This window comes from Mus caroli, unplaced genomic scaffold (genome assembly GCF_978045245.1).
Source record: "Mus caroli unplaced genomic scaffold, Mus_caroli_1 scaffold_3, whole genome shotgun sequence".
Taxonomy (NCBI): domain Eukaryota; kingdom Metazoa; phylum Chordata; class Mammalia; order Rodentia; family Muridae; genus Mus; species Mus caroli.
Genome location: NW_028227258.1, coordinates 123,697,971 through 123,723,250, shown reverse-complemented (window position 1 = coordinate 123,723,250; position 25,280 = coordinate 123,697,971). Strand labels below are relative to the sequence as shown.

General features: G+C 41.0%; 1 long non-coding RNA gene across 1 annotated transcript in view; it reads left to right on the top strand.

Annotated features, from left to right (window-relative positions):
* The window catches only part of LOC110291989 (uncharacterized), a 28,930-nt gene extending 6,149 nt beyond the window's left edge, over positions 1–22,781 (top strand). Inside the window, exon 4 of the long non-coding RNA XR_002377629.1 lies at positions 22,618–22,781. This is a non-coding gene — a long non-coding RNA (uncharacterized LOC110291989). The remainder of the gene's footprint in view (positions 1–22,617) is intronic.
* Positions 22,782–25,280: the final 2,499 nt, after the last annotated feature.

The window sequence follows — 25,280 nt, the reverse complement described above, 5'->3', positions numbered from 1 at the left end:
AGAAATCTGCAGAAAATCACGGCTGTCCAGCCCATTGCCAGTGAGAAAGCAGTCATTCCCTGGTGTGATAAAAATCCAACTATGCAGAGCAACACCTTCAACACATTGTTATATTCTTGTCTCAAGAAAATGAAAAATCTGTTTTATCAGATTTTTACAACTCCAAATGTAAAACCACACTTTCAGAAGTACATGCAAGTGTTACTTGTGGTCCTTTTTTTTTTTTTTAATGTACCAAAAAAATTTTTTATTGGATATTTTATTTATTTACATTTGCAATGTTATCCCCTTTCCTGGTTTCCTCCCTCCTGGAAACCCCTATCCCATCCTCCCTCATCCTGCTTCTATGAGAGTGTTCCTCCACCCATCCCCCCACTCCCACCTCCCCGCCTTCAATTTCCCTACACTGGGGCATCTATTGACCCTTTATAGGACCAAGGACCTTTCCTTCCATTGATGCCTGACATGGCCATCCTCTGCTACATATGCAGCTGGAGCCATGTGTACTCCTTGATTGATGGCTTAGTCCCTGGGAGCTCTGGGGGGCCTAATTCATTGATATTGTTGTTATTCCTATGGGGTTGCAAACCCCTTCAACTCCTTCAGTCCCTTCTCTAACTCCTCTATTGGGGACCCCCATGCTCAGTCCAATGGTTGGCTGAGAGCATCCATCTCTATTTGTAAGGATCTGGCAGGGCCTCTCAGGAGACAGCCATATCAGGCTCCATTCAGCATGCACTTGTTGGCATCCACAATATGGTAATTGTATATGGGATGAGTCCCAAGGTGGGACAGTCTCTGGGTGGCATTTCCTTCAGTCTCTGCTCTACACTTTATCTCCATACTTACTCCTGTGAATATTTGGTTCTCCTTCTAAGAAGGAATGAAGCACCCACACCTTGATCTTCCTTCTTCTTAAGCTTCATGTGGTCTGTGAATTGTATCTTGGCTATTTGGAGTTTTTGAGCTAATATCCACTTATCAGTGAGTGCATATCATGTGTGTTCTTTTGTGATTTGGTTACCTCACTCAAGATGATAGCCTCCAGATACATCCATTTGCCTAAGACACTACTCTGAGGTAGTGTCTGTCTTTGTCACTGAGGCACAGTTTCTGTATGCAGCAAAATGCTGGGTCCTGTTTAGGTATCCAGTATGTTAGTGTATGTCTTTTTATTTGGGAATTGAGTCCATTGATGTTAAGAGATATTAAGGAAAAGTTACTCTTGCTTCCTGTGATTTTTGTTGTTAGAGGTGTAATTCTGCCTGTGTGGCTATCTTCTTTGGGTTTGTTGAAAGATTACTTTCTTGCTTTTTCTAGGGTATAGTTTCCCTCCTTGTGTTTGTGTTTTCCATCTGCTACCCGTTGTAGGGCTGGATTTGTGGAAAGATATGTAAATTTGGCTTTGTCATGGAATATCTTGGTTTCTTCCTCTATGGTAATTGAGAGTTTTGCTGGATATAGTAACCTGGGCTGTCATTTGTGTTCTCTTTGGGTTTGTATGACATCTGCCCAGGACCTTCTGGCTTTCATAATCTCTGGTGAAAAGTCTGGTGTAATTCTGCCTTTATATGTTACTTGACCTTTTTCCCTTACTGTTTTTAATATTCTTTGTTTAGTGCATTTGGTATTTTGATTATTATGTGATGGGAGGAATTTCTTTTCTGGTCCAGTCTATTTGAAGTTCTGTAGGCTTCTTGTATGTTCATGGGCTTCTCTTTCTTTGGGTCAGGAAGTTTTTTTCCTATAATTTTGTTGAAGATATTTATTGGCCCTTTAATTTGGGAATCTTTGCTCTCTTCTATACTTATTATTCTTAGGTTTGATCTTCTCATTGTGTCCTGGATTTCCTGGATGTTTTGGGTTACGAGCTTTCTGCATTTTGCATTTTCTTTGATTGTTGTGTTAATATTTTCTAAGGTATCTTCTGCTCCTGAGATTCTCTCTTCTATCTCTTGTATTCTGTTGGTGATGCTTGCATCAATGGCTCCTCATCTCTTTCCTAGGTTTTCTAACTCCAGGGTTGTCTCCCTTTGTGATTTCTTTATTGTTTCTATTCCCATTTTTAGATCTTGGATTATTGCGTCCAACTCGACCAGCAAGCAAAATGCAACCACCAGTTCTTCTTAAAGCAGTTTTACTCAGGCAGCTTCTTTCTTCAAATCCCCCAGCCTCTCTGGTTACAAGTGTTTTTCTCCACTCCAGCCACAACCACGCCCCCACCAATCACCACAGGTCACATCACCTCACCAGGCAGGCTTGCTCAGCCAATCAGAGATTAAGGGTGTGCCATCCATCAAACATGGGCTTGTTTACAGCCTGGAGCAGATTTTCGTCCGGCTGGCCAGGGAGCCCGGAATGGCTTCCCACATTGGATGGTTTTGTTTATTTCCTTCACCTGTTTGATTGTGTTTTCCTGTAATTCTTTAAGGGATTTTTTTGTGTTTCCTCTTTAAGTGCGTTTAGCTGTTTACCTATGTTCTCCTGTATTTCTTTAAGGGAGTTATTTATGTCCTTCTTAAAGTCCTCTATCATTGTCATGAGAAGTGATTTTAGATCTGAATCTTGCTTTTCCAGTGTGATGGTGTATCTAGGACTTGCTTTGTTGGAAGAATTGGGTTCTGACGATGCCAAGTAACCTTGGTTTCTGTTGTTTATGTTCTTACTCTTACCTCCAGCCATCTGATTATCTCTAGTGCTACCTGCCCTCGTTATATCTGTCCTTCCTGTAATCCTGGTTGTGTCAGAACCCTTCAGAGTCCAGCTATCTCTGTGATCCTGTGATTCTGTGATCCTATGATCCTGAGGTACTGTGTGTGTCAGAGTTTCTGGGGGAGTCAAGCTGCCTCTGGGACCCTGAGATCCTGGTGTGACCAAGCTCCTGGGATCCTGGGATCCTGGGATTCTGGGTGTGTTAGAGCACGTGGGAGTGGAGCCTCCTCTGGGTGTTGTGAGACTGGCTGTAAAGTTAGTGCCCAAGGTAAACCTGGTGCAGACCAGATGGAACCCGAGCCACTGGTCAGACGGGGTTCCTGTGTCCCCGGATCCTACCGGTCCCCATTAGTCCTGGTGGTTTTAGAAGAAATGTTGTGTCCTCCTTACCTCTGATCTCATGATCCTGGGCATATTAAAGCACCTGGGAGATGAGCCTCCTCTGGGTGTTGTGGGACTGGCTGTGAAGTTTGTACCCAAGGTTAACAGGGACAGACTGGAAGGAACCCGAGCCACAGGTCGGGCAGGGCTCCTGTGTCCCTGGATCCTGCTGGTCCCAGTTATTCCCAGTGATGTTGGAACAGATGTTGTGTCCTCCTCACCCTTGACCCTACGATCCTCACTTGTGATTCTTTTTATCATAAATTTAATATCAGCTAAAGAGATGGTTCTGTTCACCTGAAAATTGCTCATTTGTTTACTTTCCACATAGTGGGAACATTATAATACGTTATGATTTTTGCTAAATGTAAGCTTTGCCCTGGTTTTCTATAAGGAAGTGCTATAAATTTTTCTTTGGTATATCTTTGAAACTATGATATTTTGAAATGAAAAAAACACTTTTATGAAGATTAACATCTTAGCACATTTATAGATATAAAATTCTTTAGAAGGTACCCTATTTCCAAAGTACAGTTGTGTGAATATGAGAAACTATAGTGTAATCTCAACAGAACACTGAACAACTTTAACTTCAGAGTAAGGTAAGAGGAGCACGGTCATAAGAAACCATTAAATCAAAGGCCACAGAGTGAAGAAACTTGCTTGTAAATTCATGTATGACAAGGAGAGTCTCTTTAACAGGGACTCCACACCAGCAGCCATGCTATTACATCAGCTTACTCTAGGAAAGAATGACTTGTCATTAAATTAAAAATTAGTCTCTTTTTTTTTTCCTTTGAGATAAGGTCTTACTATATAACTGTGGCTGGCCTGGAATTCACAATGTTGACCAGGCTAGCCTTAAATTCACAGAGCTCTAACCTGCCTCTTTTACCTGAAAGACAGCACTAAAGGTATAAGCTACCATATAGACCCAGCTCTGACTTGGACTCTGAATACCAAGATCAGAATAGCAGCTGGTTTTACAAATGAACCATTTATAGTCAGCCGTAAAAATATTAGTATAAAACTACAGTATAAAAATAATTTATACAGACTTAGGCTGCATCACTACAGTATTAAAAATAATTTATACAGACTTAGGCTGCAACTTATAGGATTTATGTATTGTGTGCTCTCGTATATGTACATGTACATGTGTGTATGTGTGTATGTGCATGTGTGTATGTGCATGTGTGTATGTGTGTGTGTATGTGTGTATGTGCATGTGTGTATGTGTGTATGCATGTATGTAGGCCAAAGGCTAATGTTGAATGTCTTCCTTTATTATCCTCCACATTTTTTTGAGCTGGACCTCTTCCTGAGCCTGGAGCTCAATATTTTGGCTAGGGGGACCTGATATCTCTGCCCCAAGTGCTGGGGTTACACACAGGGTACGTTTGCACTTTGTATTTTAAAGTGACTAGTGAAGACAACATTTATTGTGTGTAAAAATTTTAATCTGCATTTATAAAATATAAAATAAAGATTCTGTTATTTCATTTTTTCTTATTAACACATGTTATCATTAACCCTCAGCTCTTACGTGCTACTCAGATTAACGGCTCTTTTCTTTATGACTGACCAGCAAATATCAGAGCATATGAAAGAGCTGCTAGAAGTGGAAAAAATACCTTATCAATATTTCTTGTTCATTAAGATGATATTTTTAAGTTCTACATAGAAAGTAATGTCCATAGTTCCATTAAACATTATAAAAGTATCCTAAGATATCTGGCTTTGATAGCTATTATATCTAATGCCTAAGCATTCAGATTTTATAAATATAAAACCCAGGTGTGAACATGAATAACTGCTCTTCTGGTCAGAAAAGCACCCGGGTAGCTAGGGCGCAGGGTCGGCTGACACTCGCCAGCTACCCACAACACCCGCCACAGGATCTTAAGACTTCTGGTGAGTGGAACACAGCTTCTGCTCCAATCCAATTGCGCGCGGGACCTGAGACTGCATTAGTTAGGGAAGCAGAAACCGGCTTGAGTAGGGCCACAGGCCTCATCCGGCCAGAACAGCACCGGTGTAGCTAGAGCGCAAGGTCTGCTGACACCCGCCAGCTACCCACGACCCCCGCCACAGGATTTTGAGACTGCTGGTGAGTGGAACACAGCTTCTGCTCCAGTCCAATCACGCGGGACCTGAGACTGCTCTGGTTGAGGAGGCAGAAATCCGGCCTACGTAGGGCCACAAGCCTCTTCCAGTCAGAAGAGCACCAGGGTAGCTAGGGCGCAGGGTCGGCTGACACTCGCCAGCTACCCACAACACCTGCCACAGGATCTTAAGACTTCTGGTGAGTGGAACACAGCTCCTGCTCCAATCCAATTGGCGCGGGACCTGAGACTGCATTAGTTAAGGAAGCAGAAACCGGCCTGAGTAGGGCCACAGGCCTCATCCGGCCGGAACAGCACCGGTGTAGCTAGAGCGCAGGGTCGGCTGACACCCGCCAGCTACCCACGACCCCCGCCACAGGATTTTGATACTGCCAGTGAGTGGAACACAGCTTCTGCTCCAATCTTTAAACAGTGACAACGACAACAACTAACCCCAGAGATTACCAGATGGCGAAAGGTAAACGTAATAATCTTACTAACAGAAACCAAGACCACTCACCATCATCAGAACCCAGCACTCCCACTTTGCCCAGTCCAGGGCACCCCAACACACCGGAAAAGCTAGACACGGATCTAAAAGCATATCTCCTGATAATGGTAGAGGACTTCAAGAAGGACTTTAATAACACACTTAAAGAAATACAAAGGAACACTGGTAAACAGGTAGAAGACAATAAAGAGGAAGCACAAAAATCCCTTAAAGAATTGCAGGAGAACACTGCTAAAGAGTTACAAATCCTTAAAGAAAAACAGGATAACCTAATCAAACAGGTAGAAGTCCTTACAGAAAAACAGGAAAACACATCCAAACAGATGATGGAAATGAACAAAACCATACTAGACCTAAAAAGGGAAGTAGACACAATAAAGAAAACCCAAAATGAGGCAACACTGGAGATAGAAACCCTAGGAAAGAAATCTGGAACCATAGATACGAGCATCAGCAACAGAATACAAGAGATGGAAGAGAGAATCTCAGGTGCAGAAGATTCCATAGAGAACATCGGCACAACAATCAAGGAAAATGTAAAATGCAAAAAGATCCTAACTCAAAACATCCAAGAAATACAGGACACAATGAGAAGACCAAACCTACGGATAATAGGAGTGGATGAGAATGAAGATTTTCAACTCAAAGGACCAGCAAACATCTTCAACAAAATTATAGAAGAAAACTTCCCAAATCTAAAGAAAGAGATGCCCATGAACATACAAGAAGCCTACAGAACTCCAAATAGACTGGACCAGAAAAGAAATACCTCCCGACACATAATAATCAAAACAACAAATGCTCTAAATAAAGATAGAATACTAAAAGCAGTAAGAGAAAAAGGCCAAGTAACATATAAAGGCAAGCCTATCAGAATTACACCAGATTTTTCACCAGAGACTATGAAAGCCAGAAGATCCTGGACAGATGTTATACAGACATTAAAAGAACACAAATTCCAGCGCAGGCGACTATACCCAGCCAAACTCTCAATTAACATAGATGGAGAAACCAAAGTATTCCATGACAAAACCAAATTCACACATTATCTATCCACGAACCCAGCCCTTCAAAGGATAATAACAGAAAAAAACCAATACAAGGACAGGAACCACGCCCTAGAAAATACAAGAAGGTAATCCCTCAACAAACCTAAAAGAAGACAGCCACAAGAACAGAATGCCAACTTTAAAACAAAAATAACAGGAAACAACAATTACTTTTCCTTAATATCTCTTAATATCAATGGACTCAACTCCCCGATAAAAAGACATAGACTAACAAACTGGCTACACAAACAAGACCCAACATTTTGCTTCTTACAGGAAACTCATCTCAGAGAAAAAGATAGACACTACCTCAGAATGAAAGGCTGGAAAACAATTTTCCAAGCAAATGGTATGAAGAAACAAGCTGGAGTAGCCATTCTAATATCTGATAAGATTGACTTCCAACCCAAAGTCATTAAAAAAGACAGGGAGGGACACTTCATACTCATCAAAGGTAAAATCCTCCAAGAGGAAGTATCAATCCTGAATATCTATGCTCCAAATGCAAAGGCAGCCACATTCATTAAAGAAACTTTAGTAAATCTCAAAGCACACATTGCACCTCATACAATAATAGTGGGAGACTTCAACACACCACTTTCACCAATGGACAGATCATGGAAACAGAAACTAAACAGGGACACAGTGAAACTAAGAGAAATTATGAATCAAATGGAGCTGGCAGATATCTACAGAACATTCTATCCTAAAACAAAAGGATATACCTTCTTCTCAGCACCTCATGGTACCTTCTCCAAAATTGACCACATAATTGGTCACAAAGCAGGCCTCAACAGATACAAAAATATTGAAATTGTCCCATGCATCCTATCAGATCACCATGGACTAAGGCTGATCTTCAATAACAAAATAAATAATAGAAAGCCAACCTTCACGTGGAAACTGAACAACACTCTTCTCAATGATACCTTGGTCAAGGAAGGAATAAAGAAAGAAATTAAGGACTTTTTAGAGTTCAATGAAAATGAAGCCACAACATACCCAAACTTATGGGACGCAATGAAAGCATTTCTAAGAGGAAAACTCATAGCTCTGAGTGCCTCCAAAAGGAAACTAGAGAGAGCACACATTAGCAGCTTGACAACACACCTAAAAGCACTAGAACAAAAGGAAGCAAATTCACCCAAGAGGAGTAGACGGCAGGAAATAATCAAACTCAGGGGTGAAATCAACCAACTGGAAACAAGAAAAACTATTCAAAGAATCAACCAATCAAGGAGCTGGTTCTTTGAGAAAATCAACAAGATAGATAAACCCTTAGCCAGACTCACTAGAGGGCACAGGGAAAGCATCCTAATTAACAAAATCAGAAATGAAAAAGGAGACATAACAACAGATCCTGAAGACATCCAAAACACCATCAGATCCTTCTACCAAAGGCTATACTCAACAAAACTGGAGAACCTGGATGAAATGGAGAAGTTCCTAGACAGATACCAGGTACCAAAGTTGAATCAAGATCAGGTTAATGATCTAAACAGCCCTATATCCCCCAAAGAAATAGAAGCAGTCATTAATAGTCTCCCAACTAAAAAAAGCCCAGGACCAGATGGGTTTAGTGCAGAGTTCTATCAGACCTTCAAAGAAGATCTAATCCCAGTTCTTCACAAACTATTCCACAAAATAGAAACAGAAGGTACTCTACCCAACTCATTCTATGAAGCCACAGTTACTCTGATACCTAAACCACAAAAAGACCCAACAAAGATAGAAAACTTCAGACCAATATCCCTTATGAATATTGATGCAAAAATCCTCAATAAAGTTCTTGCTAACCGAATCCAAGAACACATCAAAACAATCATCCATCCTGACCAAGTAGGTTTCATCCCAGGGATGCAGGGATGGTTCAATATACGGAAATCCATCAACGTAATCCAGTATATAAACAAACTCAAAGACAAAAACCACATGGTCATCTCGTTAGATGCGGAAAAAGCATTTGACAAGATCCAACACCCATTCATGATAAAAGTCTTGGAAAGATCAGGAATTCAAGGCCCATACCTAAACATGATAAAAGCAATCTACAGCAAACCAGTAGCCAACATCAAAGTAAATGGTGAGAAGCTTGAAGCAATCCCTCTAAAATCAGGGACTAGACAAGGCTGTCCACTTTCTCCATACCTATTCAACATTGTACTTGAAGTCCTAGCCAGAGCAATTTGACAACAAAAGGAGATCAAAGGGATACAAATTGGAAAAGATGAAGTCAAAATATCACTTTTTGCAGATGATATGATAGTATATATAAGTGACCCTAAAAATTCCACCAGAGAACTCCTAAGCCTGATAAACAGCTTCGGTGAAGTAGCTGGATATAAAATTAACTCAAACAAATCAATGGCCTTTCTCTACACAAAGAATAAACAGGCTGAGAAAGAAATTAGGGAAACAACACCCTTCTCAATAGTCACAAATAATATAAAATATCTTGGCGTGACTCTAACTAAGGAAGTGAAAGATCTGTATAATAAAAACTTCAAGTCTCTGAAGAAAGAAATTATAGAAGATCTCAGAAGATGGAAAGATCTCCCATGCTCATGGATTGGCAGGATCAACATTGTAAAAATGGCTATCTTGCCAAAAGCAATCTACAGACTCAATGCAATCCCCATCAAAATTCCAACTCAATTCTTCAATGAATTAGAAAGTGCAATCTGCAAATTCATCTGGAATAACAAAAAACCTAGGATAGCAAAAACTCTTCTCAAGGATAAAAGAACCTCTGGTGGAATCACCATGCCGGACCTAAAGCTTTACTACAGAGCAATTGTGATAAAAACTGCATGGTACTGGTATAGTGACAGACAAATAGACCAATGGAATAGAATTGAAGACCCAGCAATGAACCCACACACCTATGGTCACTTGATCTTCGACAAGGGAGCTAAAAACATCCAGTGGAAGAAAGACAGCATTTTCAACAAATGGTGCTGGCACAACTGGTTGTTAACATGTAGAAGAATGCGAATCGATCCATTCCTATCTCCTTGTACTAAGGTTAAGTCTAAGTGGATCAAGGAACTTCACATAAAACCAGAGACACTGAAACTTATAGAGGAGAAAGTGGGGAAAAGCCTTGAAGAGATATGGGCACAGGGGAAAAATTCTTGAATAGAACAGCAATGGTTTGTGCTGTAAGATCGAGAATTGACAAGTGGGACCTCATGAAACTGCAAAGCTTCTGCAAGGCTAAAGACACCATCAATAAGACAAAAAACCACCAACAGATTGGGAAAGGATCTTCACCTATCCTAAATCAGATAAGGGACTAATATCCAATATTTATAAAGAACTCAAGAAGGTGGACTCCAGAAAGTCAAATAACCCCATTAAAAAAATGGGGCTCAGAACTGAACAAAGAATTCTCACCTGAGGAATACCGAATGGCAGAGAAGCACCTGAAAAAATGTTCAACATCCTTAATCATCAGGGAAATGCAAATCAAAACAACCCTGAGATTCCACCTCACACCAGTCAGAATGGCTAAGATCAAAAATTCAGGTGACAGCAGATGCTGGCGAGGATGTGGAGAAAGAGGAGCACTCCTCCATTGTTGGTGGGATTGCAAGCTTGTACAACCACTCTGGAAATCAGTTTGGCGGTTCCTCAGAAAATTGGACATAGTACTACCGGAGGATCCAGCAATACCTCTCCTGGGCATATATCCAGAAGATGTCCCAACCGGTAAAAAGGACACATGCTCCACTATGTTCATAGCAGCCCTATTTATAATAGCCAGAAGCTGGAAAGAATCCAGATGTCCCTCAACAGAGGAATGGATACAGAAATTATGGTACATTTACACAATGGAGTACTACTCAGCTATTAAAAAGAATGAATTTATGAAATTCCTAGCCAAATGGATGGACCTGGAGGGCGTCATCTTGAGTGAAGTAACACAATCACAAAAGAACTCACACAATATGTATTCACTGATAAGTGGATATTAGCCCAAAACTTAGGATACCCAAGATATGAGATACAATTTGCTAAACGCATGAAACTCAAGAAGAATGAAGACTAAAGTGTGGACACTGTGCCCCTTCTTAGAATTGGGAACAAAACACCCAGGGAAGGAGTTACAGAGACAATGTTCGTAGCTGTGATGAAAGGATGGACCATTTAGAGACTGCCGTATCCAGGGATCCATCCCATAATCAGCTTCTAAACGCTGACACCATTGCAAACACTAGCAAGATTTTGCTGAAAGGACCCAAATATAGCTGTCTCTTGTGAGATGATGCCGGGGCCTAGCAAACACAGGAGTGGATGTTCACAGTCAGCTATTGGATGTATCACAGGGCTCCCAATGGAGAAGGTAGAGAAAGTACCCAAGGAGCTAAAGGGATCTGCAACCCTATTGTTGGAACAACATGATGTACTAACCAGAACCCCGGAGCTCTTGTCTCTAGCTGCATATGTATCGAAAGATGGTCTAGTCGGCCATCAATGGAAAGAGAGGCCCATTGGACTTGCAAACTTTATATGCCCCAATATAGGGGAATGCCAGGGCCAAAAGAATGGGAATGGGTGGGTAGGGAAGTGGGGGGCGCTATGGGGGACTTTTGGGATAACATTGGAAATGTAATTGAGGAAAATATGTAATAAAAATATTAAAAAATTTAAAAAAAAGACACTACACGTTGCACCATTTGAACGAATAAAAGGAAAATTCACTCTGAAATCAGAAAAAAAAAAAAGAACATGAATAACTATATGGTGCTCACTGTCAAAGTCATGTTTTAAGAAATGACAAGGATTAGCATGCTGTGAACTAAGATGTGCACACATGAAAATACAGCAAGGCAGTGAAAGCTGCAGGAGAGACTGAACTTTCAGGCCATCTATCATAATGTGCCTGAAATGGGTAGGAACCCAGCAGTTAGTCTACATATCCATAAAACCAGCTTTGTTCTCATGTGAGGTGGATCTCCTGCCAGTGTTTATTCATCCATCTTGATAAGCACACCAACCCTCACCTGCAGCAGAGTGACTGGCAGTGGCTGCGGGCTCTCCATCAAAGACCCTCCCCAGTATTATCAAGTCTATGCTGTCAACCTCCAGGAAGCCAAGCCAGGGCCAAGTAATTAAAGCAGATTAGAATTAAGCACACTGATTTCCACCAACATGATTGAACCAGGAGCACTCTTTAAGTACTATGCATCTGTTAAAAACAAAACCACATGGATAGCTGTTAAGAAAATATGCAGGTTCAAAGTGAAAGGAGATGCCAACCATTTGTGCAGCTGTCAACACGTTACTTCCCTGCATATCTTCCTTCATAGTTAGAGCTTCTCCTGCCCTTCTGAAGAAGATGATGCTCCCTTGAGTGGAAAGCTCTGTCTTGCTTCTCATTAATGCCATCAGCTATGCCCTGGAGTGCTTGCTCTGTGCCCCGCTTACCCTTGTCTAGTAGACTTGTAAGGAGTCACCACAAGGCACTAAGCATTATCTCAGTTTATAAATATATAAACATCTAATCATGGTATTTGGAAGCAATCTCTTTGACTGTCATGTACATAATAGATGTGAGGAAGCTGGCACTTGCTCAGACTAAAACACAGACAAGGACAAAGTAATTGTGTAAAATTCAAATGTCAAAATTGTGCATAAATCACTTACTGAAAGAGGTTCTCATGGGTAGCTTGGATAGACTGCCATGCCATATGCATACTACATTAACATGAATTCATTAATACAGGATAAGAATTAATATTAGGAGAACTAAAGTATACAGATGAAACTATAATGAAGCCATTGGCATTTTAGGGAAAACTAAACATTCAAACAATTAAACATACACATTTCTGACAGGGAGATGGATGGATCCTGTAAAAAGCATTTGTTTTCAAGAGCAATCACATAATTTTATTATTAATTGTTTTATTGGGTAGAAATAAAAATTGGCAGAACTGAAGAAAGGGAGACACTTTATTATTTTCATGTTAAACTTTCTAGTATTGTTCATATTCTTACATGTTTTTATTTGTTACTGGAATTAACTATCTTTGGGTTATATAGAATGTTCTAGTTTGCTTCATGTTGCTCTGATAAACACCAGGACCAAAAGCAACTTGAGGATGGAGGGTTTATTTGGCTTATAGTTTGTAGTCTGTCATCAAGAGAATCCTGGTCAGGAGCTCTAGCAGGAACCTGAAGGCAGGAACTGAAACAGATGCCCTAGAGAAATGTTGTTTACTGGTTTGCTTCCATGACTTTCTCTAGGAGGAAGTCATGATTGATAGGTTTGGGTCATACTAATCTGTCATCCATAAACTCTTATACTTGGACCAGAGGAAGGCTTGTCATATCTCTGAACCCCACCCAGAAGAAAGGTTAGCCAGTTCCCATGGGTCAGTGGCACGGGTTGTTATCAATAACACAGACACACAGACACACACACACACACACACACACACACACACATTCACTCAATGCTCCCTTAACTCTCCCAGAATGGGCTCCTTAGGTCTACTTTCTATCTACCCTTACCTCAAACTTCAGGTCCCTAGTGGCTTAGGCTTTCTTATCCACTAAGCTCTTACTCATTTGTTCTCTTCAAATCGAATGTGTTTTCACAGTGGCCCAGGCACTGGGCCAGGTCTGAAAACCCTGAAGGATTGCAAGCTACAGTTCAAAGGCTGTCAGCGTAGAGCAGCTGCCTGGATTCTTGCTCCTTTTCCTGGAGCTGCAGTGGTTGGGCTTATGGATGGCTCTTGAGGTTGTTGACATAAAGGGAAGGGCTACCTAGATTCCTCTCCCTTTAATTAACAACTAAAACAGCAATTAAAAAAATAATAAGCGGAAATAATTCCTGTCTTGTGAGGATATTCAACATGTCAGCAAATGTTCTGTAGTACATCTGCCTTAGTTCTCACCCTCACACAAACTCACACACTGAAGAACTGAATAGGGCTGGCAGCCATTGCTGCCACTCCAATATGATAAAGCAGGTTCAATTCCCGGAAACCTACATGGCAGAAGGAGAGAACAGGCTCTCTCAATTTCTCCTGTGACCTCCACGTGCAAACCACATACGTGGGAATAAACAGCCATAGCTTTAAAAATTAATTTAAAAAAACTGAATAAATGTAGGCTATTCGATGATGAGAATGCTGGTACAATCAGCCAATGTTTTCTCAATTTTCATTCATCTCAGATAAATATACTTCCTTTCTTGTTTCAGTATGCTGTTCTAGGATAATTGTATGGTTAATATGCTCATCAAAAAGTCAATTAACAACTTGTTGTCATCAGTGAGCTCTCTCTCTCTCTCTCAAGAAATGTAAGACATCACTGTTCCTGGTTTCCATGGAAAGTGACCTAAGAGAGTGAGTTCATTCCCCATAGCATTCCTAGTTCAGAAGAGAGGCTACAAGCCAGAGAAAAACCATGAGGTCTGAACTAAACAAACATTGAGCCAATCTGCAAGCCAATTTTGAGAATCAGCTGAGGATAAGAAAATATATTTTCCTCAATCAAGAGCCGTGTGGAGAGGAATCTTCTACCTCTCTTCAGTTTCAGTAATTACTGGGGTTTTTTGGAATGATCATGGGTATTTCTATATTAACATAAATAAAACATGAGCCAGCCTTGGCCATGGTTCAAAGCCCATCTTCAGTCACAGAACGAGTGAAGGTTTCCTGAACTGTAAGGCTGAGAAGAAATGAGTGTCTCATGGGCTGAGTCACAGCACAGTCAAGATCTGGGAACTTCAAAAAGACCATGAGGAAATTCTCATACAGAGGCTGAGGGAAAAGTTACATGGTCAGCTGAGTGAGGGAACGCTTCAGGCATTAATAACTACTCGAGACAAGAAGGGACACATCTGAGAACTAAGTGAGACTCGGTCTTTGAATGTTGGAGGCAGTTAGGGGCAAATACAGGATGGGAAGCTAGCTGTGAGTCAGATATGGTTTGTTCTCCAAACATTCACTTGGGGGAGGCTTGGCTCCCATTACAATAGTGCTGCCAGGTGGTGGGACCTTTAAGAGGTGGGCCCTGGTGGGAGATGGCTGAGTCCTTCTGTGAAAGGATTAATGCTGATCTTGCCCAGTGGGTTAGGTGTCACAGGAGTGAATTCATTTATTTCCCAGGAAGCTGAAGCTGAATAGTTCTACAAGAACCAACCTGCTTTTCCCTTTTATCCTGCTCTCTTGATTTTCTCTGGTGATGTGGTCTCTCACCTCTCTCACCTCTCTCTCTCTCTCTCTCCTTGCCACTCCCCTCCTCCACCTCCATGTATGTTTCCTACTCCGAAGTATTGTCCATCCAGAGGCCCTCACCAATAGCTAAACCTGTTACCATGTTCCTGGACCTCCCAAGACTGTAAAGCCCCAGTTTTAAGAGCACCCCAGGCTCTTGGGCTATAATAGTCGGCATCATCATCATCATTGAGTTAGTGTGTCTCTAAATACTTCTAGCTCTTATGTAACTCACTCTGAAGACCAGGCTGGCCTTGAACTCATGGATACCATCCTGCCTCTGCCTCCTATGTGCTGAGTTCAAGGATGTGCACTACTATACTTGGCTTCCTTTTTTTTTCAGCATCAGAAAATAAACCTTTTTCCCTACCACTAAGTATTAGAAAGAAATTATATGCTAGAAAACCAACTAAGAACACCCAGATTCATGCTTACAGGATCGAACTCACAAAGACAGCAGGACACATCAAGGAGGCATTTCCAGCCAAAGGTAAAATCTGCCCATTGTTTAATGACTGCTATTTATTAAAGTGCAGTCTGAAGGTGAGAAGTTACATGGAGACAAGAAAACACACACACACACACACACACACACACACACACATGAGACAATGTAAAAGATAACTATTTAGAAGGGAGAAAATTAGGGGGAGTACAGAATGCTAAAAAGAAGGCTGGAGAAACCCAGCAGGCTAACTCAGGCTTTGAATCTCAGAAATTCAGAGGTAGAGGCAGGTGGACCTCTGGGAATTTGGTCTCATCCTTGTCTAAATGGTGAGTTTCTGGTTAGCCAGGACAACATAGCTCTGTCTCAAAGGGATGAAAAAGAAGAGGGAAGGGAGAGATATAACCAGGATTCTAATGAGAGCTGAGATTCTAGCTAGAGACTGAAAAGCCTGTACGAAATGAGTTCCGGTCAGCAGAAATGCCAGGGCACAGAGCAGGGACGGGCTGCTGCCCTGGGGAAAGCTGGGGGATGGGGAGGTTGTCCCGATACCTAGGATATCTGCCTTCCAAGCTTTTTAGCAGAAGACTGCATTTCTGTTGAATCCATTGCTTGAGACAAAAAAAAAAAAAAAAAAGTCCAAATTTCACCATAGGTTAATGACGAACAGTTTTCCAATATGGTAGGTTTTAGAGGTAAACAGACTTTATGTTATGTGGTATGATGGCTACTCTTGGTTGTCAACTTGATCATATGCGGAATTAACTAAAGCTCAGGCAGTTGGACACACCCATGAAGGTTTTTTCCTTAATTGGATCTTTTGAGGTAGGAAGACCCACCCTAAATCTGGGCCACACCTTCTAGTGGCAGCCTATATGAAGAACATGGAGGAAGGCAGCCTGTTTGCTCTCGCTCTTGCTGGCAAGTCCATTCCTTCACTGGCATGAGTGCCTACTTCTTCAGGATTCTGATATCTGCTGAGGACCATCTGAGACATCTTCTTTAGGCTTAAATTGAACAGACAGTCACCTTTCCCTTCCACTAGAAGAATTTAATTGGATAATTATTGAAGGGTAAAGGAAAGATTTGGAGACAGAAATATAGATTTATTTATTGACCTGGCACCAGATCTGCCAGATGTTTTCTATGTCATTTCAAGCACTGTGTAGGTTTAGATTTATTTATTTATTTATTTATTATTTATTTTGAGACAGGGTTTCTCTGTATAGCCTTGGCTGTCCTGGAACTCACTCTGTAGACCAGGCTGGCCTTGAATTCAGAAATCTGCCTGCCTCTGCCTTCCGAGTGCTGGGATTAAAGGCGTGTGCCACCACACCCGGCGGCTTAGATTTTTAAAAAGCCTATTTTATTTCGGGTTCTTAAATGCTTCAACCTCCCTTCTAGCCCACTGACCAAAGGTAAGGAAGAAAGATGGTTAATAGGATGATGGAGTTGTGGACCTGTTTAGAAGTAATTGGGGGGGAGGGTGATTCCAATCTTTGTTGTCAGGATATCAGCCGTCCAGTCCACTAGCAAAATACCAACCATTAGTCAGTAGCAGTAATCCAGTCAAACAGCAAACCAAAAATATGAACCATTAGTAGTGGTTCAATCTAGCAGAAACCACAATGTCCCACTGAATCAGCATGGAGCCAGCAGAAGTAGCAAGACTAGAATCAGCTGGAATACCAAGAGAAGATTTTTGGCACCTTTTTTTGCTATGAAGGGAAGACCAGCAAAGCATTGCAAGGTGTAGCAATGCTAGAGTGTCTTCTCCCTGTCTGTGGGGTTCTATTTATATTCTTTGTCAACATCACACAACCTCTCAAGCATCCACTCGGCAAAACATCATATGCCCTCTCACATGCCTGCTTCAACAGAACATCCTCTCTCGAGACAGCTTCCAGGAAAATATCATGTGACACAACTGAGTTTCCGAAGAAACCAGAATTCCCACGTCACACGGCTTTTTACATCTAAGCTCCATGGATTATTAAATAGCAAAAATGAAAATCGGGGGACTATGTGACTTGAAAGCTCACCAGTGAAACCATTGCTCTCTCTTATTCCGTTATTCTTACCATACTCATTTTGTACTAGGGTCTCCAGGGGAATGGAACCTCAATAGGAAAAACAAAACAAAACAAAAACAATTCAAGCCTGGAATCATGAAAAGCCCTGGAGTATGGTAATTAAAAGTCTATTTTTTGAAGGCTGAAAGGCTTGGAGTCTGATGTCCTGAGGCAAGGCTGCCTAATGTAGAGGGTGCTGCCCACTTTCAGGGTGGCCTTCACACATTCCAGTTGCCTCCAGAAACACTTCATAGACAGACACAGGTATTTTCTGGATGAATTGGTTGAGATTTTGTGATAAAAAACTAGAGAAAAGTAACTTAAAGGAGGAGAGATTTATTTTAGCTCATGGTTTCAGAGCATTTAGCCTGCAGTTACTGAGTCCCATGGACCTGCACCAATCATGGTGGTGTCAATAAAAGCCTGGAGCAGAGAGTCACAGTGGCATCAATAGGTACATGCAGCAGAGTATCATGGGTAGCATCATTGGGAGTCTATTGCAGACATGAAGCAAAGAAAAAAGAAAGAAAGATATATAGCATCCAAGACCATTCTCCCAGCAACCTGTTTCCTCCAACCCAACTCCATCCTCCACAGCCCTCCTGTCTCCATTACCTTTAAATCCCATAGATCATGTGTTTTTTTTCCCATAAGATGTCCCTTAGGAAGGTCACAATTTGGCCCACCAAAAACCAACTACAGCCTTTAGAAAGCCTATGCACAGTCTGTACCAGTCAAAGTAAATGTGACTCCAACCAGAGTATCACATGTAAACACTGCAAGCCAGTCCTCAAGCCTGCATATCCTGCTTCTCCTATTCCTTCCCAGAAGACCATATTTGTCTTTCTTCCCACAGAGCTTTCTCCAAGTGGTTTTCTGGGATATCCCTGTTCTCTTCAGGACCTAGTGATTATAACTGCTCAAAATCTTGACCAGCACCCCTGGCTTTATCTGTCTCTAGTGTCAGCAACCTCACTCAAAGCAATAGACAAAATCAAAATTTACAAACATTCTGGAAAGTTCCACACAGGAAAAAAAAAATCACCCCCACTTGAGTACCATAGTTCTGAAGCATTCACAGTCAACCTCTGACCTTTGATAGCTGCTACCCTGATACCCCTTATGCGTAACTGCAACAGGATTATAATAACTCAATTCTGTATTAAACTTTATTATTCTGATCTGCAGATAGTAGGTTCTGTCTTCTAAACTACCACACAGTTTCCTCTGAGTTGATCATTCCCATCCTTCAGGATGGCTGGTAATGACTCAGAGGATTCCAAAGGGAGGTAAAATACTTCATATTCAGGCAACCCACTCAGATTCTGGATATTCAAACTGGAATTTCCTTAAAACTCAAGAAGTAAACAACTCACTAGCTTCAGGAAGTCTCTGAAACTAAGCAGATGCACTGGGACCCTTCCTCCTGAAGCTGATCAAAGCAATAAGGATTGCTGAGAGACAATCTTAAATTAGTTGTACTGCTTGGAAAAGACTCAGAAGAGCCAAGCTGTTTAAAAGAGACACTCTCCATCCAATCTGCCTAAAATCTTACAGTCAGCTTCAGGGATCCATTTCTCATAAGCCATCACTCATGCTGGGGTGGGCTTTTGATGATGCAGCTGTCTTTGAGTAATATCTGTTTCTTTAAGTACTTCCATTACCCACTCTTCTGTAACTAACCACAATAAAATTCATTGGTTCACTAAGTTGGACTTTGGTGGTATCCTTATTTTGGGTTGGTGTGGGTTTCTTATCTAGGGTGAGTAAATGCATTTTTCAGATCTCCCCCAGGAAGAGAGACCCCCTCCCCGATACTAACCAAACTGGTTGGAAGGAGGTATATAATTGAGAAATTCTTTTTCATGTGTACATAGTATAAAATCTATGTAGTTTAGTAATGTAAATACCACATAGAAATTAAATATCCACATGGTTTATGATACATTTTAATCCTTTCACACAGATAGTTTTTCAATATAAGAGTTCATATACATCCTCTTGAGGTGTGGTGGTATACACCTTCAATCCCAGCATTTGAGAGCCAGAGGCAGGTAGATTGCTTGTAAATTCAAGGCCAACCTGGTTCACATAGCAAGTTCTAAGCTAGCCAGGGCCACATAGTGAGAGAGAGAGGGAGAGAGAGAGAGAGAGACAGACAGACAGAGACAGAGAGAGAGAGAGACAGAGATGCAGAGACAGACAGAGTGACAAAAAGGCAGAAAGACAGAGAGGAAGAAGGAGAAGGAAGAGGAGAAAAAAGAAAAGAAAAGAAAAGAAAAGAAAAGAAAAGAAAAGAAAAGAAAAGAAAAGGGGGAGGAGAGGGGAGGGGTTAGGGGGGAGAAGAGAAGAGAAGAGAAGAGAATAGAAGAGAAGAGAAGAGAAGAGAAGAGAAGAGAAGAGAAGAGAAGAGAAGAGAAGAAGAGAAACCAAATTAAACCAAGAAGCTGGTCATGGTGATGATGCACATATGCACACCTGTAACCCCAGCACTCAGGAGGCAGAGACATGAGGGCTTCTAAATTCAAAGATAGCCTATTCTATCTATACGTTTGAGGGCAGCCAAGAATACACAGGGAGAAACTAACAACCAACCAGAAAACCACCTTTGGTCTTTACTGTTAAAAGGGCAATCATTTTGCACTCGGAGAAACAACTGTTTTCTGCTGTCTACCACATCTTAGGGAAAATGAGCTGTTTGGTAAGGTTGTTTCTGAGAGGGCAGCCACCAGCACATATTTTTAGAAGAAATTTATGCAAAAGTCAGATTATAAGTTACAGAAGTTGAGTATAAGAATTATCCCTAAAAGTAAAAGTGTCTAATGTGGCTGTGGGAAGATCTCCAGGCAGCATGGATGCTTCTGCAGGACTTGGGTAATGGGGTGAAGACAGACAGGGGGTGTGGAGGGGAGGTGCTTTCTTTTCATTGTCAATAGCTAACTGGGTGAGAGCCAAGAAAGCAGCAGAGTTTAGCTTTGATGCTTTCTAAACCAGATTAGTTCTATCTGACTTGAGATCTTATTGTCAAAACAAACAAACACAAAAGGCCCCTTCGTTGTGTTTATTATAATGTTGCCTTCCATGCATCGTGATTGATCTAAAGCAGATAATAGCTTTAAAAGTTGACTTATTTATGCCACTGCAGGGCTTCATGTTCTTTGAGAGCCTCGCAGTGGAGGTGTCCATAGAGATGCCAGGTAACTAGAGAGTTGACATTAATCTTGACTAAATGTTTTAAAGCATAGAATTGCAGCCTTGCTGTCTATGGTCTAATCCTGCCTTTGAGAAACCAAGCATCCTGGAGACTTCACAGTATGGTGTAGAAAAATATAAATAAAATGTAAAAAAAAATCCCTTGTTAGAAAGTCAGCCCCCACTGAAGCCCTGTAAGGCCCATTATTGCAGCCCCTGAAGCTGCAGAAGAAAGGGTGAAATTGCAGGATGCTCTACCCCACACAAAATGAAGAGATGTTTTTCTGTCTGGGACTCAAAAACTGGGATAATATTTTGACCTAAATGAAGTCTTCTCAGCCTCTGAGAACTTTGGCCATTGTTGGCAAGCGTGTTACACATATCAAGGGTGTTCAAGCCCTGGGCCAACTGTGTGAGTCACAGTCCTGGATATGCCATTGGTCACTTGAGAGAAGGATGCTTTAAGCTTAAGAACCAGAAATGGCTGTAGAATGTTGAATTAACATTTTTATTTTGTCCTTGGAGCCCATTCATCTGTCAGCTATGAAATGGCTATTGTACCTCTTATGAGAGTCTGTATTCATATTGTTGTGGCATAGCCACCAGAGAAAAACTGCTCTGACACAGATTTAAGCCAGTAGAAAGTCTTTATTAGCCAGACAGAGACTATACTGGGTCTTTGGGATTCCAGTGTAGCACCAAACATTTCTTGGGGTGAACCTTTAAGCACAAAAACTATGTTCTAAATGACATACTTCAGTTAACAAGAATTGTTAGCCAGGAGCAGAACTACAAAAGCCAAAAAGCAAGGTTAGTACTTTCCCAGAGCTAAGGCCTTTGGTGGTATAGGTCTATTTGCTCATGTTGGCAAGTGATGCTGTCTGTGTGCTAAGCTTTATGGCCTGAATGATACTTCCACCATGGAGTTGTGCTAAGGTCTGGATCCCTGTTACAATACAAATCAAATAAAAGCACCTGGGACTAGAGATGTGACTCAACAGTTAAGAGCACTTTCTGCTCTTGCAGAAGACAAGGGTTCAATTCCCAGCACCCACGTGGTAGTTTCCAATCATCCTTAACTCCAGTTCCAGGGAATTTGATGCCTCTGTGGCATCAAACATGCACATAGTGCACAGATGTACATTCAGGAAAAACATACACATAGAGAAAAGCCACCAACTGTACCAACAATGATTTCTTAACCAATAATGAATGAAAGTAGAACAATATCGACTGTCCTTGACCCTGATGCTATCTGTTCATCTTTGGCTGACTAGCACACAGACCCTAGAGAGCTCGCCTCTCTTCTGTGGTTTTATTTATTACTTATCCAAGAAATAGTTACAGTTTTAGTATTTAAACTGATAAGAAATTCTCAAATTGGCTCTTCTACTAGCCATGTGATGTTCTCTAGAGTGGATGCAACTGCATCATTTGTAATGCTATCTAACAGTATATATGATACAGTGTATGTAGCTGTGCATTTATGCTGCTGCCTACAGTGCATGTAGCTACATCATTTGTGATTCTGTTTGCAGTGCATGTGGCTGTGTATTTGTGACGTCTGCAGTGTATGAAACTGTGTATTTGTGATGCTGTCTGCAGTGTATGTAGTTGTATTTTTATAATGCTGTCTGCAGTATAATCTAGTTTCAATTCTATAATTTGTGAGTGCTTGGAACTGAGACCTTTATCCACCACCCCCACTTCTCTCTCCTTACCTCCTTTTTAACTTCATAACAACGGCATGTGTTTCTTTGGGTTTTTTTTTTCTACTTATTCTATTATGTTTTTCTTTAATGTCTTGTTTTCTTGTTAAAATTATAGAATTGTATTTAATCAATAATGTACTTTTATAGATTTATTTTATTTGTATTTATGTGTATATGTCTGTATAAATGTATTCCATGTGTCTGCAGGTGCCCTCAAAGGCCAGCTGGAGTCACAGGCGTTATGAGCTACCTACCTCAGGTGGGTATTGGAACCGAACTCAGGTCATCTAGAGGAGCAGTAAGATCACTTAACCACTGAGCCATCTGTTTAGCCCCACAGATGTTATTTCTTATGTACAGGCTTAACATAAATAAATTTTAAATTGCAACAGATCACTTCTGAGATGAGAATTATATGTTTCCAAATTACTGTCTGTGATGGATAGTTTTGTCTATTTGACGCAAGCTGGAGTTATCTGGGAGGAGGAAACCTCAGTTGAAGAACTGCATCCATTATTTTGGCTTATGGACATGTTGGTGGGACTTTTTTTTTATTAATAATTGATATAGGATGACACAGATCACTGTGAGTGGCATCATCTGTGATGGCTATTTTTGGTTGTCAACATGACTATTTGGAATTAATTAGATAAAAAAAAATTGAGGCCATACCAGTAAAAGGTTTTACTTAATTCTGACATAGGAAGAGGTACTTCGTGAGGTGGGGAGATGTACCTTTAATCTGGGCCACACCTTCAGAAGCCTATGTAAGGACATGGAAGATGTAACATAAGCCTTTGAACTTTGCCTGCTTGCCCTTGCCTTGCTAGCAAGTCCTTTCTTTCATTGGCACTATATCCTATTTCTTTAGGATTCCAGTGTCTACTGAAGACCAGCTGAGACATCTAGCCTTAGTCTCATGGACTGAGCAGAAACGGGGCTCTTGAACTTTTTGTTCATAGCCAGCCATTGTTGAATTAGCTGGACTTCTCTCCACATATAGAGAGTCATTCTATAAGCTTTGACTAATACACCATCCCAGGAAGGTGAGCCAAGACTGTACAAGAAAGAAAACTAGTCAAGTTAAGGGAAACAAGCTAGTTAGTAGTGTTCTTCCATGGTCTCTGCTTTAGTTCCTGCCTCTGTTCCTTCTTGAGTTCCTGCCCTAACTACCCACAATGATGGATGGTAAACTTTAAGCCAAGTAAACTCTCTTCTTCCCAAGTTGCTTCCCTTATAGTGTTTATCACAGCAGTAGAATCAGACAGTATCTGTGTAGTGAATTATCTATCATGATTTGGACAGAATATTCTATCCTTTTATGTAGTATTGATTTTGTTTGCTAGCATGTTTTTTAAACTTTGCCCTGTGCTCATGAGGGCTGCTGTTCTGCATATTTCCTTTCTTACAAATGTGTTTGTCTTGGCCTCAGAGTACTCTATCCAGTAGAAAAATGTGTTGTGATCTCTCCTTCCTTCTCCCTCACCCTTCTTTATCACTTTGGCCACTCTTCCTCATGAGACTGAGATGATCTCTTCCTTAAAAGTCTGTAACCTTGGTCAATGTATTCATTTAGCTGTTTGGATGTGGAAATTTCCATGATAACTCCTTTAACTAAAAGTTTAGTATATGTATTGTCATAACATCAAAAAACTCAAGACAGTTTCTCAATTGCTTCCATCACATTGGCTAGTAGACACCTTTGAAGACATTTCCATGATAGCTAATTGATATAGGAGGGCCCAGACCACTATGGACAGTGCCAGCTCGAGTTAGGTGGGCCTGTGATGTATAAGAAAGATTGTAGAGCAAGCTGGGGGTGGAAACTCATCAACAGAATTTCTCTGTGGGTGCAGTTTCTATTCTTGGGTTTCTCTTTTGCCTCTGCCAATGATAGGCAGTAACTTTCAAGCCAAATAAACCACTTCCTCCCCAAGTTGCTTTTGGTCAGAATGTTTTATTAAACCATCAGAGAAACAAAATAATCTACTCAAATTTCCTTCATAGTGACTTATCAAGGCATCTTGGACAGCTTTGTCTTTTACGTTTTCAGTCTCAGCTACATTGTTTGATTTATTGGCCTGTGAATATAGTAGCCTACATTGTATTCCTAGATTCACTTGCAGAAGTAATTGATTTGTGGGTTGATTTGAGATTAGGGTCCTTGGCTATGAAGCTGATTAGACATGAGCCAGACCTGAATAAAGTGAGCCCTAACCCAATATGACTGATACTTACAAAAAAAAAAGGGCACACATCCACACAAGTCTGCAGTAGAAGATTAGTGTTCAGCTGCCATCAGCTAAGGAATTGCCAGGGTTCTGGGATAGCCTTCATCATTCAACCTTTGATTCCAGAAGTACTGGGCAATGGACTTGAGTTTTTTAAGCTGCACTGGGTTCTGTTTAAATTGGAGGCATGGGGTCTATTTTTCCCCACTTTTTTGAACAGTTTAAGCTCTTTCATTTCATAGAAGACCAGCTCCACTCTTGGGAGCTTTCCTTTCTCTGGGTTGCCAAGTGTCTGCCTACCCCCAACTTTTTTCCCCAGGAATTTCTGCTTCACTTAACAGGAAAGGGACACTCCTCTCTTGATCCATTTGAGAGATGTGTGTTTGCCAGTGAAATCCTTCCCTCACACTTTCTTACAGTCATAGATGATGTCAGAATATGTGGAGAAATGGTCATAATTTTGCCTAAAGGATTAAAATTCTATGGTCATATATCAAAATAAGAACTTGGTGACTGTCACCTAGGATATGGCTTTGTTTCTTATAAGAACCTTCTCTGTCCACCCTTTCTCTCATCTTTCCTTTCTCCTTCTCTCTACTTCCCCATTTGTTCTTTGTCCTTTCCCTTTCCCTTTCCTTC